Raw genomic sequence first — 17,322 nt, 5'->3', positions numbered from 1 at the left:
GGGATTCATATGTTACCCCAAATTGGGGTATGGGAGTCAACACAGCTGGAATGTGAAATTTTCGGCTAACCGCGAAAAACCAAGATTTGCCATAATTGGATTTACACTAAATGGAGAACTTATCACAAATAACTTATCAAACTTGAAAAATCACTTGAATTCTGAGTCATATCCATATGATAATATGAATGTTGATTTTAGTAAGAATCAGTATGCTTACCTATATGAAATGTATACAAGATTTCAATTTAGTTACCATAATCGTGAATTACAACCATTTTTGACCCCAAATAAATTTAAGTTGACGGCCCCTATTATTGTGGTTGATCTTTCATTTCAAAACAAATCAGTGAGTACTGGTCCTATTGATGAGAGAATTTCAATAAAATTGAAGACACCAAGTCATGAAAATATTTGTTAAAATGTAAACACGAACTAGTGTTGATGCTAACTAAGGATCTTGGTGATGTGTTTGAACAAACCAGAAATGAACAATCTTTTAAACTGGAAATGACGAATATAGCCTGGAAAATTTTCCATGTAACTCCGAGCGATTTTGCAAATATTAAGATGTATGGTGTTACTAAAAGTGGTGTAAGCCTACCAATCGCATTCCGGAGTTGGTATTCATATGTTAACCCCAAATAGGGGTATGGGAGTCAACACAGATGGAATTTGAAATTGTCGGCTAACCGCGAAAAAACCAAGATTTGTAATAATTGGATTTACACTAAATGGAGAACTTATCAAAAATAATTTATTAAACTTGTAAGTTCATTTGAATTCTGAATCATATCCATATGATAAACTGAATGTTGATTTAAGTAAGAATCAGTACGCTCACCTATATGAAATGTTTACAAGATCTTAATCTACTTACTATAATCGTGAATCACAACCATTTTTGACCCCAAATAAATTTAAGTTGACGGCCCCTATTATTGTGGTTGATCTTTCATTTCAAAACAAATCAGTGAGTACTGGTCCTATTGATGAGAGAATTTTAATAGAATTGAAGACACCAAGTCATGAAAATATTTGTTAAAATGTAAACACGAACTAGTGTTGATGCTAACTAAGGATCTTGGTGATGTGTTTGAACAAACCAGAAATGAACAAACTTTTAAGGTGGAAATGACGAATATAACCTGGGAAATTCCACATATAACTCCGAGCGATTTGGCAAAAACAAAGATGTACGATATTATTAAAAGTGGTGTAGGCCTACCAATCGCATTCCGGAGTTGGGATTCATATGTTAACCCCAAATTGGGGTATGGGAGTCAACACAGCTGGAATGTGAAATTGTCGGCTAACCGCGAAAAACCAAGATTTGCCATAATTGGATTTACACTAAATGGAGAACTTATCACAAATAACTTAACAAACTTGAAAGTTCACTTGAATTCTGAGTCATATCCATATGATAATCTGAATGTTGATTTTAGTAAGAATCAGTTTGCTCACCTATATGAAATGTATACAAGATTTCAATCTAGTTACTATAATCGTGACTCACAACCATTTTCGACCCCAAATGAATTTAAATTGAAGGCCCCTATTGTGGTTGATCTTTCATATCAAATCGAATCAGTGAAAGCTGGTCCTATTGATGTGAGAATTTCAATAGACCTGAAGACACCAAGTCATGAAAATAAACAAGTTTACTGTCTCCTCATACATGACGGTTTAGTTGAATATAACCCATTAAAAGGACTAGTACAACGTGTTGTTTAGCATTAGAAAAATGTTGAAAGATACTGTTTCGATTGATGTTCAAGGTTTCTTTAATAATAATAATTTTATTCTAAGGGAAATAGGAATTGTATTCGAAAAAGATCCAAACTTGAATAATAGTTTTTTAATAGAACCACCATATGATTCTACTTTGCTAAATACAAAATCTCGAATGACTGCAATTTTGTTAACCAATACACATCACAACATTTTTTGGGACGATGGAGAAAACAGTTTTCCACAAACTCGAAAATATCTAAGGACAATTACAAGCGGAAAACAAATTATTTGTAAAGGTGTGGAAAAGAAACGATTTCTACAGAAGTTTTTTGGGAGTCGTCAGCTCATTAATATCAAGGAAATGGGCTGTCCGTCATTAAACAGGTTTAAAGGAAACCGGTTTCCCTATTGTGAAACACACCTTAAGGGCGGGGTTTGTGCTCTTAACAATGTATATATTACTTTGACATTTTTTAAAAGTAGCTCCAAAACAATAAAATTAATTGTATACAACATTTTAAAGTTGAGACAAGATGTGTAATGACCTACATGAAAATAAAATTAACAAAATGAAATTTCATGAGGAAATTGACCAATTTATTGAACAATTTAACGGACAGATAATGGGTCAGCATTTTCAATACCTTTTAAACACAAAAACTATTTTCATGAATCGAGGTGGACATGATCTCAAAACTACGAATTATGGGGAACACTTTACATTTTGTAATCCAGAAGTGACATCGGAAACGTGAGCCTGCTTCTTCTATGCATATCGCCGATATCAAAGCAGAAAATTAATTTCTATATATAATAAAAATGTTTGCAATACCAAAATAAATGAATAAATATATTATGATGCTACAAAATAAACTTCTGACTTTTTATGTCGAGTTAAAATTACAGGTACGGAGAATGGAAAATATTTTGGCTACTTGCGAGTTGTTGCGCGGTCGTGATTTCAACCCCTATTATGGGAACGTATTAGAACTAGCAGTTAGCCGTGAGGTCGTTGGCGTGAGGCCCATGATCTTGTCAATGAATGTGCGCCTTCAGACTTGTGCATGTGTCCCTTTTATTGCGGTCAGGTAATTGACAGGTGCGCATGATCGTGTAGCTCTTGCTTGAATCTATTTAATGCCATGTTTATGACCCATTTGTGGAAAGGAGAGAATCCTAGACAATTTATCAGTTAAACGTTCTGGGGCGGAAACAAAAATGTGTATTTGAAAATATTCCACATCTGATTCCTAAATTAGTTTTACAAACATAGGAAACATTATTCTCCAACATGATCGGACATGTTCCTCTAAGATAACCATCTTTGAATACTTTGGGTGTGCGACCTTTCACACGTGCACAGCAACACCTGTGAGAATGAGGCAAAAGGGTACGTGATCACACCTAATTGATGGGGTGGTAGGGGGGGCGGGGGCCATTAATATGGTAATTGTCTCAGAATCCGCATTTCCATACTACTGCTTGCTGCCTTCAAGAACGTAGCGAGATATACATATTTTCAACCGCAAGCGCACAGATCAAATCTAAATGCAATTATTAGAAATGTTGATTTACCGCTTCAAAACTCTATTACTGTTGCACACTGTTATTACGACTGTTGAGCTAAAATATCTTTTTGTCTTCAGCGCGTTTAACAGAAAAGAAGTGAAAAATTCTTCTGTTGACAAAAACACTTTTTTATCTGTGCTGTACATTATTAGAGCTACCACATGCATGCAATTAAATATGTCACCTAATTTAAAGAAAAATACACGCACACTTCGAAACAGTAATTAATTTGAAACTAAACCTTACGTCAATTAGATTTTAATTTTTCAAATAATGTGAGCTATGAAGGTCATCTAGTCTTAAGGTCTTCTAAATAAAACAATTTAGTTCACAAATTGAACTATGTTCCCGAACGAATTAAATTAGCTCACTAATTAATAAGTTTTTATCGTACTTGTAGCGTTAAAAAAAATGAAACCAAAAGAATAAATAAAGAAAGCGTTTGCGACCTCATAAAGTGTATATGTAATTACAAGTTATCACAATTGCTTAGATGTAACAAAATTTAATAACTTTTTTCTAGGACTGGTTACAGTATTATTTAATTTTGGTAGAACGCGACTTGGTGGTAACAAATCTCAAACTAAGCCCAACTCCTTACTTAATTTTCTTCTAGAATCATACCACGGCTTTATGCTTTTAAACTTTTCTAATGAGTGGACTTTGGTTTTAGCTTTTAATTGGTTGGCTTTTTTAATTGCCCTTCTGTTTTGTTTATGACTTAGTGATTTAAAAAACATCGATGTATCGAGCGTCGATCATTTTTCGGCGATGTTGTTCGATGTTTTCCGATTTTCTGTGTCATACAGATGTTTATCGATGCACCGATGTTTGACAATACAAAGACTGCTAAGGAATAATATATTGTTATATTATTATTTTTGATTCTCAAAGTCATGAAAAAGTAGGCTAGGAAAGCAATTATTGTTATATTGTTATTTAGTTATTAACTCATGATGATGAAACATGAATTGATATAGTTGTAGGTACTGTTTATTATATTTTTGACTAAACCGCTCAATTAAAAAATAAAAAAAAACGGAGAAAGCATTTATTTTTGTAGTCTTATTTCCATTTCATTTAATTTATGAAAAAATCTCAATAACAACTTTAAAGGGTTCAATTCTTAATTAACGAAAAATAAAGGAATGGGTTGAAAACTTCGATGCATCGAAAGAAAATATTAGAAAATAACATTTTTTTTTGCATTTTTTCAGGGTAAGGAAATCTCAGAAGACATATTATTTTAATATTTTTATATTAAAAACAGGTTGTTCAAATATATAGTAGCTCTTAATAAAACAAAGCAAAAAAATGTATTCAATATATTATTCTAACCAATCAAAAACACGTTTCGAAAGAATCGTTTTACACTTGTAAGGTAAATTACGTTGCCCGGTTATGAAAGGATCGGAAGTAAATAACAACCGATTTATAAGGTCTTAACGTGAGGTTTTACGTATATGATTGAGGCTATACATCTTAACGTCCTTGTTCCTTGACTCCGCAGCTTCTTCTGATAAAACTAGAATTGAAACTAATACATATTTAATAACATGTGGAGCATGTATTAATATTTTATGCACTGAGGAAAGGAAATAATGCCAGGATATATTGATGTCAGTTCTTTTGCAGTATCTAGCGGTAGTTTTCGAAATTTTTCTATTTTAATTTTATATTCGGAGGACAATGCCTGCAGTACTGTTGCACAAATTTCAATAAACAGTTGTTTTATTCCAGTTATTTCTGCATATAATTAAGAATTATTAAACAATTTTCCTGCAGTGATGTCATCGTTTTTATTTCCACAACCACCTGTTTTTGATTTATCGACAATAAGACCCTTTTTTTGACGAAATTCGGACTACATATTTTGTTTCCTTCTCTGAAACAGTTTTATATTTTTATTACCTTGTTACATAGGCATGTGAGTGCCCGAGTCCTGAAAGGGACTTGGGCCGAGGGAGAGGCGTCCGATGTTCAGCACCATTTGCCGGCATAAGATACGTCGTATTTCGATCGTGGGTCCTTGGTAAGCCTATCTCCTATCCAACATAACGAGAATAAATATTTAAAGAGCATCGTCAGTCTACACAAATGCATCCCCTATTGTCACGGTTGTCCGCAGAAAATTATGTCATGGTTCTTGACTTATTTCACTTCTCGCGTCAGCACACATACCCTGTTAAATATCTAGCACACCACGGTTTTGAATTCTTTTACACATTATAAATTTATTGAGTAATATATCGGCGAGCGTCGTAGATGAATAATATAGTATTGGCTAATGCATATGAAATTAATTTAGTTGACAATCATTTTTATTAGCGTAGAGTATCGAATTTACCACTTATTCTTAAGCTTTAATAAACATTTCAGGCCACTCTTAGCGCTGCGCAATTTTTGTGGGACCCTCTTACAGTTTAAAGAGTCAGTCGCTGACCAAAATGTCGATTAATCGATTAATTCTTTTTGCGTAGACATGTATACTGTATTGCAGCGAGCCGAATGAGAAAAATTAAGGAAGTTTATTTATAACGTAGACCGTAAAACACATTTTCGTCACCAAAGTTGTTATAAGAACTTTTGTATGTTGAAGATGCGATCGACACTAGTTTTTTAATATCAGACGTTTTTGAAAAGTCAATTAGTTTCACAGTGTAAGTTTAAGTTTTAGTACACCCCAATACCATGACTTGAAGTCGTCCCCATATATTGTCGGTCATATGTATACAAATATTAAAGCTTCTAGCCACTCGGTCATTTTTTATTATAGCGAGTAAAAGTGAGCGAGAAACACTACTTGCTGCATCATGCGTTCGTAGTAGAAATCACCGGTCTCGTTGAAAAAAATGTAATATCTTAAAAACAAAAAATTACTCCAACTAGCAGAAAGTTTTTTTTTTAAGGTGGGACAGAATAATATATTCGGCTTGGATACAGTGTAAGAATAAGGCTGTGAAGAATGGGGTAAAGTAGAATATGTCATTTGTAAAAAACGTAACAAATAGTTCGGCTATTGCCTGATCAGTAGCGAGGAAGGATAGTTGGTGGCTTTACGCTCAGTGCTAACAAAATTATGAAACTTTTTTGGATTCTGAGAGTATTAAGCTTTACAACGACTTAAATAGTTTTTTAATAAGGAGAGTTTAGCACGGTAAAACTTGACCGAGTACTTAAATATCTAGAAACAAGGAAGAACGCTATAGTCGAGTACCTCGACTATCAGATACCCGTTACTCAGCTAAATAGAGATATGCAAGTAGCAAAGCGAGATTAAAATGCGCCACCTACCGGCGGTATACAGATTTAAGCGTTATGGGCGTTAGAGTGGGCGTGGCAAATTTTAACGTGAGGTTTTACGTATATGATTGAGGCTATACATCTTAACGTCCTTGTTCCTTGACTCCGCAGCTTCTTCTGATAAAACTAGAATTGAAACTAATACATATTTAATAACATGTGGAGCATGTATTAATATTTTATGCACTGAGGAAAGGAAATAATGCCAGGATATATTGATGTCAGTTCTTTTGCAGTATCTAGCGGTAGTTTTTGAAATTTTTCTATTTTAATTTTATATTCGGAGGACAATGCCTGCAGTACTGTTGCACAAATTTCAATAAACAGTTGTTTTATTCCAGTTATTTCTGCATATAATTAAGAATTATTAAACAATTTTCTTGCAGTGATGTCATCGTTTTTATTTCCACAACCACCTGTTTTTGATTTATCGACAATAAGACCCTTTTTTTGACGAAATTCGGACTACATATTTTGTTTCCTTCTCTGAAACAGTTTTATATTTTTATTACCTTGTTACATAGGCATGTGAGTGGGAGGGAGAGGCGTCCGATGTTCAGCACCATTTGCCGGCATAAGATACGTCGTATTTCGATCGTGGGTCCTTGGTAAGCCTATCTCCCATCCAACATAACGAGAATAAATATTTAAAAAGCATCGTCAGTCTACACAAATGCATCCCCTATTGTCACGGTTGTCCTCAGAAAATTATGTCATGGTTCTTGACTTATTTCACTTCTCGCGTCAGCACACATCCCCTGTTAAATATCTAGCACACCACGGTTTTGAATTCTTTTACACATTATAAATTTATTGAGTAATATATCGGCGAGCGTCGTAGATGAATAATATAGTATTGGCTAATGCATATGAAATTAATTTAGTTGACAATTATTTTTATTAGCGTAGAGTATCGAATTTACCACTTATTCTTAAGCTTTAATAAACATTTCAGGCCACTCTTAGCGCTGCGCAATTTTTGTGGGACCCTCTTACAGTTTAAAGAGTCAGTTGCTGACCAAAATGTCGATTAATCGATTAATTCTTTTTGCGTAGACATGTATACTGTATTGCAGCGAGCCGAATGAGAAAAATTAAGAAAGTGTATTTATAACGTAGACCGTAAAACACATTTTCGTCACCAAAGTTGTTATAAGAACTTTTGTATGTTGAAGATGCGATCGACACTAGTTTTTTAATATCAGACGTTTTTGAAAAGTCAATTAGTTTCACAGTGTAAGTTTAAGTTTTAGTACACCCCAATACCATGACTTGAAGTCGTCCCCATATATTGTCGGTCATATGTATACAAATATTAAAGCTTCTAGCCGCTCGGTCATTTTTTATTATAGCGAGTAAAAGTGAGCGAGAAACACTACTTGCTGCATCATGCGTTCGTAGTAGAAATCACCGGTCTCGTTGAAAAAAATGTAATATCTTAAAAACAAAAAATTACTCCAACTAGCAGAAAGTTTTTTTTTTAAGGTGGGACAGAATAATATATTCGGCTTGGATACAGTGTAAGAATAAGGCTGTGAAGAATGGGGTAAAGTAGAATATGTCATTTGTAAAAAACGTAACAAATAGTTCGGCTATTGCCTGATCAGTAGCGAGGAAGGATAGTTGGTGGCTTTACGCTCAGTGCTAACAAAATTATGAAACTTTTTTGGATTCTGAGAGTATTAAGCTTTACAACGACTTAAATAGTTTTTTAATACGGAGAGTTTAGCACGGTAAAACTTGACCGAGTACTTAAATATCTAGAATCAAGGAAGAAAGCTATAGTCGAGTACCTCGACTATCAGATACCCGTTACTCAGCTAAATAGAGATATGCAAGTAGCAAAGCGAGATAAAAATGCGCCACCTACCGGCGGTATACAGATTTAAGCGTTATGGGCGTTAGAGTGGGCGATAGGTATTGACGAGACCAATGCATTTCAGTTACATTTTTTTATCTAGCATGAAAATTGTGGGCGTCACAGGTTTTCGCGGTTTGTGGGCGTTTAAGTGGGCGTGGGAAACTTTTTTTAGGTCAATCGATAGGTATTGATGAGAGCAATACATTTCAGTTAAAATTTTCTATCTAGCATCAAAACTGTAGGAGCCACAGTTTTGGGCGGTTTGTGGGCGTTAGAGTGGGCGTGGCACTGTACTGAAACAAACTTGCGCTGCGCAGGAATCTCAGGAATCTGCGTGCCTAATCCCAGCATTGTAACTCTCATAGTTTCCGAGATCTCAGCGTTCATGCGGACAGACGGACAGACGGACATGGCTAAATCGACTCGGCTAGTGATCCTGATCAAGAATATATATGCTTTATGGGGTCGGAAACGCTTCCTTCTGCCTGTTACATACTTTCCGACGAATCTAGTATACCCTTTTACTCTACGAGTAACGGGTATAAAAATATATTGAAAATCGGTATCTTTGAATTTCCTATAAAGTCTGGATTTCTTATTTCTTAGGTTTTTCAGCTCTTTGCTGAATCAAGGTGGCTTGTTGGAGACTGACGGATAGTATAACGGAACACAAGAATTGAAAAACGAATTTACCGTACTATAGAAAATGTTCATAGCATCATCCCTATTTTGGGATGAGTAGAGTTCGGACCAATCAAAGCCTAATTTATTATATAAAAGTTCAGCCTCTGAAAGTCAGCCTTGCGAAAACAATGTACTCGCTAGGTTAACTTCTCTGATTTTTCTACTAACACAGCACCAGTGTCGATTGAGACCTCGAAAGCAGGATGTTATGGGTCTTCGGGTAAAGTAAGAGGACAGAAATCCGCAGTCCGGATTAGTTACAAAGCGCAGGCCCTGTAAATGGCCAAAAGAGTTTCTAATGTAGTAAACTTCAGACAAAGATATGTCAAGCATGATGAGCCAATGGAAGCAAGACATTCGTTTTTTCAGTTCCAGGTAAATTAAAATCTCCTAGAACCACAAGTTGAAATCTATTATTCAGCTTGTATAAGACTGACTGTAGAGGAAAAGATGATTTAAATACTCCGGAAATTCAGATGCAGGCGGAATGTACGCGCAGGTGATATATATATATACGAGTACCAGGAAACGATTGCCTTTTACATATGAATTCAATATTATAGAATATTCCGACTTCAGAGTGGAGTCCTCGGCAATAAAAACTCCACCTCCTCGCCTGGATGGTCGACCATGCCTACAAACGGTGAAGGCTAGGTAAGAGCGGCTGCCGGACTATAGTTTGACGCACATAGACCTCCATGGGTCTATTTTGATACCGCATGATCTCGCTTTTCCTTCTCTAGGGTCCCATATCTATTATGTTTTAACCTGTGTAAAGTTGATCAGCATGTCTTCCACCCGGATGATTTTATAAAACCGCTTATGTTTTTAGGATTAATCTCCGATATTTCGGTAAGATCGTCGATGAAGGGGTTTTCTAAGTGCTTTAGTCAGAGTCTGCATAGGGCTGGGCAGAAGCAGGGAAGGTGCTCTACCGTTTCCTCCTTTTCTTCATCCCTGCAGGTTCTAAGAAGTAATTTTTTTGGGCTTTTAGCCTGCCGGCATGTGTGCCAATGAGCGGTGACCTGGAATCCGTATTAGGCTGATAGTAAACTAGACTAGAGATCTGCGACACGTTGATTGTTCGGGAGTTGATGCTTATCGAATATATTGATTTAATAGCCGATTGGCTGTCACTATGTATATTTAGGTGTCCTCCTTGGAGGCTTATGTTCCCTAAATAGTTAAGTGCTGCAAACGGTGTACTACCAGGAAAAATTTCGGAGTTCCGGTTAAAACCAGGTCTCAGTGACAAAAAATAATATCAGATCCAAAAAAAAAATGTTCTGATAAAAAAACTTAAGCTGGCTTTTAGGTTCTTGAAGTGCTACGGTAGAAGGTGAAGGTGCGGCAGTAGTCTGGTATTTGCTGGGAAGTCTGGTTGTTCGTACCCAAAGGTGCCAGCACCCAACAAATCAAGCAGTAGCCAAGTTGGGAATAGTACCAGGCGCTCAGTAGCACCCACTGCAGATGAGAATTACTGATCAGCATATTATATGCCTCACTAACTCATCGTCTCACCGACTCAACGTTACGCTGACCCGCCAATACAGTCAGAACATTTAGCAGTGTCCGCCGAGCCAACTACGGAACTACGAATCAACACCTCTGAGGCCGTTTGGACAGGGGAAGGCCGAGAAAGAAATATTTGTTTTTTGGCAGAACCACTGATAGGGGCTTTGCTTTCGCAGATGGTGTTTCTGCAGAGCCAACTTGTTCCGGTAGAATCGGCCCAGTATTTACTGAAGGTGTCAGGTTATTTAAGGAAAGAGGAATTGGTAGGTCAATTGCAGACCACCTTTAGTTTGGCGCATAAAGGATCTGATTTCATTTAATTTCAAGACAAGGGTCAAAACAATATAGTAAGTTTACTTACTTACTTACCGGTATACCCAGCACACTTGGTATGAGCCATTTTTGCACAAAGCCAACACGTCAGTTTTGACTGGTCAGCTCAGATTAATTGATAGCATTTTTTAATGAAGCAGACAAAAGTATTTGTTTAATTCAGACCACTGTACCTAGCGGAATGTAAAGTTTCAAAATTTGCAATCGAGCAATTAAAGGTGCGGAAAGAGCATAAACTCTGCACGCTTAAGCTTTCGATTAAAAGAGAAAAAAAAAATTTGGGAGAGAATGCGAGAGAGCGGGAATGCAGTTAATGCGTATGCAAAAACAAGAACACAAAGCAACACTGTAGCTTCGTCGAACAACGCACAAAAGAAAACTATAGATATTACAAAAACAAAGTTAAGAGAGATAATGTTCTGTTAGTCACAAAAACAGAACATAAAATTTAAATTGCAAATGGATTTACTAAGATTTTGCACGGAACGGAATAAAGGACTTGTTGTGACGATTCGCACCCGATCGTCAAAGTTGAGCAGAAGTCTACTCTGGGGGTCTTTCACACACTTTGTAGTAAAAACTCGGAAATATGTTGAACTTCACCAGTTGTATTCATTTGTATACTTTCAATCTTTGACTTAATTGCTAACTTTGATTTCAAATTAGGAAATATAAAGCTCGGTTATAAACGCGACCAGCTTCTCCTTATGTCTTCTTCGTAGTGTCGTGCTGCTAACATTAGCAGCAGAAATCTAACATTCGCTGTTAAAACTGCTGTCGTCCACTGCTTCTCAGAGTCGCCAGAAAACAGCTGTCCAGCTTCTCCTAATCGACAGAAACACCCGTTCATGCCGCCCCCAATACTGGACCCAGTATTCAAAGCCTTAGACCATGCTTAACTCTGAAAGGGTTAAAGTGTGTTATGGAGTGAATGCGGGTATATTCAAAGGAGCATGGGTTGTGTACTTGGGCTAGACTCTTCAGTAAATCTTGGCAAGGGTAAACGACAAATCTTTGACACAGACCTCTTGTAAATACCCGTTGAGGTCTTAATTGTAGCTACTCGAACGAGCCCATCGGCCCCAGGATGTAAGTCGATGATTCGCCCTAATTTCCAGTCAGAAGGACCAGTTCGATCATCCTTGATGATGATCATGTCGTTACGCTGAAGATTGTCAGTTTCGTGGCGCCACTTGGGGCGCGCCTGCAGATGAGATAGCCAATCTGCACTCCATTTTCTCCAAAAGAGGCGAAGCATCCTTTGACCATTCAGGAACTCTGTGTTTAATGAAGAATCCTTTAGGCTAGGCTCAGGGAGTGACATCATCGAATCACCGATTAAAAAATGTGCAGGGGTGAGAGCTTGCAAATCATCTAAGTCAGACGTTAAGGGGCATAATGGCCGAGAGTTCAAGCACGCTTCTATCTGGACAAGAATGGTAGACAGCTGCTCGTACGTCATTCGAATCCCATTAAACGATCGATAAAGATGGGTTTTAACAGCTTTTACGTTGGATTCCCAGAGTCCTCCAAAGTTTGGACTATGTGGAGGATTGAAATGCCACTGAATGTTTCGACGAGTAAGTTCAGGAACTACTGTCTCTTCAATTCCTTTATAGAATTCATTGGTCCACAGCTTTAGAGACTTGTCGGATGAGATAAAGTTGGTTCCACAGTCGCTGTATAGATGTTGACAAAAACCCCTACGTCCGATAAAGCGCTGCAGCGCCCACAGAAAATGCTGTGCCGACATTCCCGTGACTGCTTCCAAATGAATCGCTTTGCTCGCTAAGCAAATGAAAACTGCAATGTATGCTTTATAGCAAGTGTGACCTCTTAATCTGGATGACTTTATCTTAATCGCACCAGTGTAATCAACTCCAGTTGCTTCGAACGCCCGTTTGGGCGGATTGACACGGTGCGCTGGTAAATCTCCCATCAGTTGGCTTGATGGTGACGGCCGGTGTTTGAAACAGGTTACGCACTGTCGCAGAATCCTTTTTACTGCCTGTTTACCGTTGACGATACAGAAAACTTGATGAATTGTAGATAAAGTTAGTTGCACACCGCCATGTAAGGTGTTGTGATGAGCGTTCCTTATAACCAAAATCGTCAGGTGGTGGGCCTTTGGAAGGATTATTGGTGTGCGTTGAGACATGGAGAGCTGCAAAGCATTCTTAAGTCTGCCTTTAACTCTCATGAGCCCCTCATCGTCGAGAAACGGTGATAGCTGGCTGAGTTTGTTGTGTTTGGATAGAAATTTGTTGGATCGTAGTCTTGATAATTCTTCCGTATAGACTTCTTGTTGAACCATCCGCACCAGTGCGAACAAAGCCTGTTGAAATTCAGATACCTGAATAGGGCCGGTGAGTCTATCCGCTTTTTTGTGACGAGTATTATAAATGAATCTTTTGACGCAGGCTGTAACGAATAAGAGTTTATTATAGGAGGAATATGATTCGATAAATGGTTGCACTTCTATACAAATGTGGGCTCCGATGTGCTTTAAGGATTGCTCTCTTGAAATAAGTTCTGATTTTGGGGACTGAACTGGATTGACTGGCCAATGCTCCTCTGAAAGATGCAGCCAATGTGGTCCGTTCCACCAAAGCGTGTGGTGTTTCAGCTGGGAAGGGGTGAGTCCGCGTGTAGCACAATCTACTGGGTTTTCTTGCGTAAGAACATGTCTCCACTGCGATGGCGAGCTTGCCTCCAGGATTGCTCCAATTCTATTCGACACAAATGTCTTCCAACACCTAGGGTCACCGCTGATCCAATACAGCACTATCATTGCATCCGACCAGTAGTGTACGGATATGGTGTGATGTGATGCTTGAAGTTGATTGACAATCCAATCGGCTAATTGTGTATACAGCAGGGCTCCGGATAACTCAACTCTCGGAATTGTTAGCGGCTTAACAGGTGTGACTCGACTGCGGGCGGCTAATAAGTTAACCTGCACGGAACCATCCGTACAACTAGCTCGAAGATAAGCGCATGCTGCATACGCCATGGATGAGTCCCTTTTCATCGCGCCAGAAAATTCGCTGATACTGGGCATCTTCTTCATGCATATCTATGCAGCGATACATTTTCGTTATATCGGCCACGAAGACATACCGATGGAGACGCCAGTTGAGTATAACTCCTCCAAGATCGTTTTGTAGGGCGGGACCCGTGCATAAAATATCATTCAAAGACCTCCCGTTAGACGTTTTGCACGAAGCGTCGTATACGACGCGCATCTTTGTAGTTAAACTGTCGTCTTTGATCACAGCATGATGTGGAACGGTGCACGCAGAGATTGAGAGTTGCCTTTGAGAGTTGATCCTAGTGTGTTCTTCCTCACTGCATTTTACCTCTTTTATCTGATTGAGATCAAAGTACTCTTGAACATACTGTTGACTGACATACTGTTGACTGAAATCTGGCCGATGATTAAGTTTCCTTTCCAGAGCGTGGAAACGGCTTAATGCGGTTTGCCTTGACCGGCCGATCACCTGTGTGGGGTCAAACAACGTTTTTAAAGGCAAACGAACTAGATATTTCCCATTCGGCTGACGGACATGAGTTTGTTGAAAATGGTCTTCACACCATTTTTCCTCTGCGTTGAGTTGTCTTGTTGTGGAGACATGATCCAATTCGAAAAACCTCTGTACCATGTTGTTTAGGTTTGCCAAATTACAACGAATGGAGATTGATGTCGTCTGGGCTGCTTCAGCTGGTCCAAAAACTATCCAGCCCAGCTGTGTGTTTTGTGCAATTGGTTCTGCAACCGTCCTTTTGCGTATGTCCGGAAGCATTAATTGCGGGATAATGTCGACACCGATAAGTAGGTCAATGCGACCCGACTTGATGAAATTAGGATCTGCAAAGGATAACCCTTGGAGATGTTTACAGGACTTAATGTTTACATTTTGTTTTGGTAAATGACCTGTTAGTGACCGAAGGATGAAGGCTGAGGATACGTAGGCATTAAAATCCGATCCTGAACATGAGATTATAGTGAAGTCGGTGCTGTGCCTGCACTGATTATGCGACGTATGCCGTTTGAGTCTAAGCGCTTGAACGATGTTTTCCGAGATGAGGGTGCCTTCCGAGCCATGGTCGATGAGAGCTCGAACTAAAGCTGACTGCCCAGTGGAGTTATTTACGATCCGAACCAGTGCAGTAGCAAGAAGGGTCGTTGAGTTCAGATGGGAGGCAACTGCGCTGAAGAGTTGCGTTGATGCTGCATTTTGTACCGCGTCTGCGCTCCGACCAGAGTCTGAAGCATGCTGTCGGGATACTTCAGGAGTCAATGAAGAACTTTGTTGAGCATTCGGGAAATGTAACAAAGTGTGGTGCCGTTGACCACATTGCGAGCAGTTTCGGTTGCTGCTGCATTGACTGAGAGAATGGGAAGCACTAAGGCAGTTGATGCATGCCTTCGAGCGGTCGACTATAACCTTTCGCGCGAAACAATCCTTGGCAAGGAAGTCCGGGCACCGTCGCAGAGCGAGCACCTGATGGATCCAGACTCAAGAGTACTGTGGAAGCTGTGTCCCCTAACAGTGGAGTTTCCCGATGGTCTGGTTGTCTGGCGATGGTTGGTCGATTGTATAGATGATCTAACTGGAACGGCTGGTTTCCTACTCTCGATTAGGTCGATGCTGACAAATCGATTGTGAAGAAACACCTCCAGCTTTGTGAAGGTGGGAATTTCCACGTTGTTGCCCAGGGAAGTTCCCAGGCCTGTGTTGTGCTGATAGGCAGCTTTGTGAGTAAGTGATGTGCCAGCCAATGATCACAGGAATTAATGGCAATGTGTAGTCGTCGGAATTCACTAATACATACATTTGCCAAGTTTAACAAATTCCTAAGGTCCACCGCGATCTCCTTGGACAGTGGCTCGATTCCGTACAGTGCATTCATATTGTACATGAACTGCAGTCGAGGGTTGTTGTATCGTTTTACCACAAGGTTCCATGCCACTGAATAGTTGGTTTCTGTTAATGCCATATGGTTTATATCCTGGTCTCGTCCGTGCGGTAGTGCTTGCTTCAAGAAATGAAATTTTTGAATGTTTGAAAGAGATTGATTTTCATGTATTAGCTGCGTAATGCTGTCATAAAAAGATGGCCAATCTGCAAAATTTCCTGAAAAGTGGGGTACGGGCAATTTGGGCAGCTGAATTGTGGAAACCGGAATGGGCACAAGAATGTTGTTTATGGATTGATCACCTGATACCTGTATTGGGACTGGAAACTTGGTTTCGTATTCATCGGCGAAAGAACAATAAATGTGGCTGTATGCTTGCTCAAAATTGTCTTCAACAGCATCCGCAAAATATGGATGCGATCGTGGACATTGCTGTAAAATAAGCGCTTGATGATTTGTGTAAAATTGTTTTGAAAGCTCGTTGAGCTTGTTGAGGCGAAACTCATAGTAGGATTTAGTTTTCTTTATTTGACCGTCCTTTTTAGCATTTTTAATTAGTTGGGTCAACCTGGAAGATAAGTCCATCTGCATTGCGTACATGTCTGCAAAAGTCTCGACCACAGCCAAAGGTGCCGAGCTCTGTTGTGCCAAATCACTACCATTACTTTCATTTTTACCCATTTTAATGTTTTCCTATTGCACTCTGCTTTGAAAAACCACGCTCAAATACTCTCACAAACACACTCACCTGTTTCAGCCGTTCCGCTCGTGTTGCGATTAAGCTTTGAAGGAAGGGGACGGCAAACTTCACGAGACTAGTGTGTCGCATGAGATGGCAATAGGCATGGGTTGAATCAGCTATTCTCCTCGACTTCTTGATTCCTCCGTTATTCGAGGCTCCGTTATGGCGATGTACGTGGCAAAGGTTGCGTAACTTTGCTGGTTTAAATTAATAATAGATTTGCAAACAAGTAAGCACAAAGATTGAAGTATGTTTACAAATATTGGAAGCTGATGAAGTTATGAGTGTATGATCCCCTCATGGGCCACCAAAATGTTGTGACGATTCGCACCCGATCGTCAAAGTTGAGCAGAAGTCTACTCTGGGGGTCTTTCACACACTTTGTAATAAAAACTCGGAAATATGTTGAACTTCACCAGTTGTATTCATTTGTATACTTTCAATCTTTGACTTAATTGCTAACTTTGATTTACAAATTAGGAAATATAAAGCTCGGTTATAAACGCGACCAGCTTCTCCTTATGTCTTCTTCGTAGTGTCGTGCTGCTAACATTAGCAGCAGAAATCTAACATTCGCTGTTAAAACTGCTGTCGTCCACTGCTTCTCAGAGTCGCCAGGAAACAGCTGTCCAGCTTCTCCTAATCGACAGAAACACCC

This window comes from Drosophila suzukii, unplaced genomic scaffold, assembly GCF_043229965.1.
Source record: "Drosophila suzukii unplaced genomic scaffold, CBGP_Dsuzu_IsoJpt1.0 scf_4, whole genome shotgun sequence".
NCBI lineage: Eukaryota > Metazoa > Arthropoda > Insecta > Diptera > Drosophilidae > Drosophila > Drosophila suzukii.
The sequence above is the reverse complement of the archived record's forward strand: the minus strand, read 5'-3'. Positions refer to the sequence as shown.